Source organism: Sinocyclocheilus grahami, unplaced genomic scaffold (genome assembly GCF_001515645.1).
Source record: "Sinocyclocheilus grahami isolate Dianchi unplaced genomic scaffold, SAMN03320097.WGS_v1.1 scaffold1912.1, whole genome shotgun sequence".
In the NCBI taxonomy this organism is placed as follows: Eukaryota; Metazoa; Chordata; class Actinopteri; order Cypriniformes; family Cyprinidae; genus Sinocyclocheilus; species Sinocyclocheilus grahami.
In genome coordinates, this window is record NW_015507091.1 from 52,174 (window position 1) to 52,442 (window position 269).

The window sequence follows — 269 nt, forward strand, 5'->3', positions numbered from 1 at the left end:
GCTACTCTGACCTGTTCTGTTTACTGACTTTTAGGTTTGACCCGCCTGCTAAGTGAGGACCTCCTGCTGTTGACCGATTACAATGATGGTTTCACTTATCGGTTCTGGATCCTGGTTGGTGATAGCCCTCATCTTCAGCTTGGACATGCAGCCTGGGATTCTGCAGATGCCTCCCAGAATCAGGTCCCCAGTATAACGCTGCAACCTCAGGACCTGCGGGTCCATCTCGTGGGCTAGTACTCTTCTGAGTACATGCTTCGTGACATGCT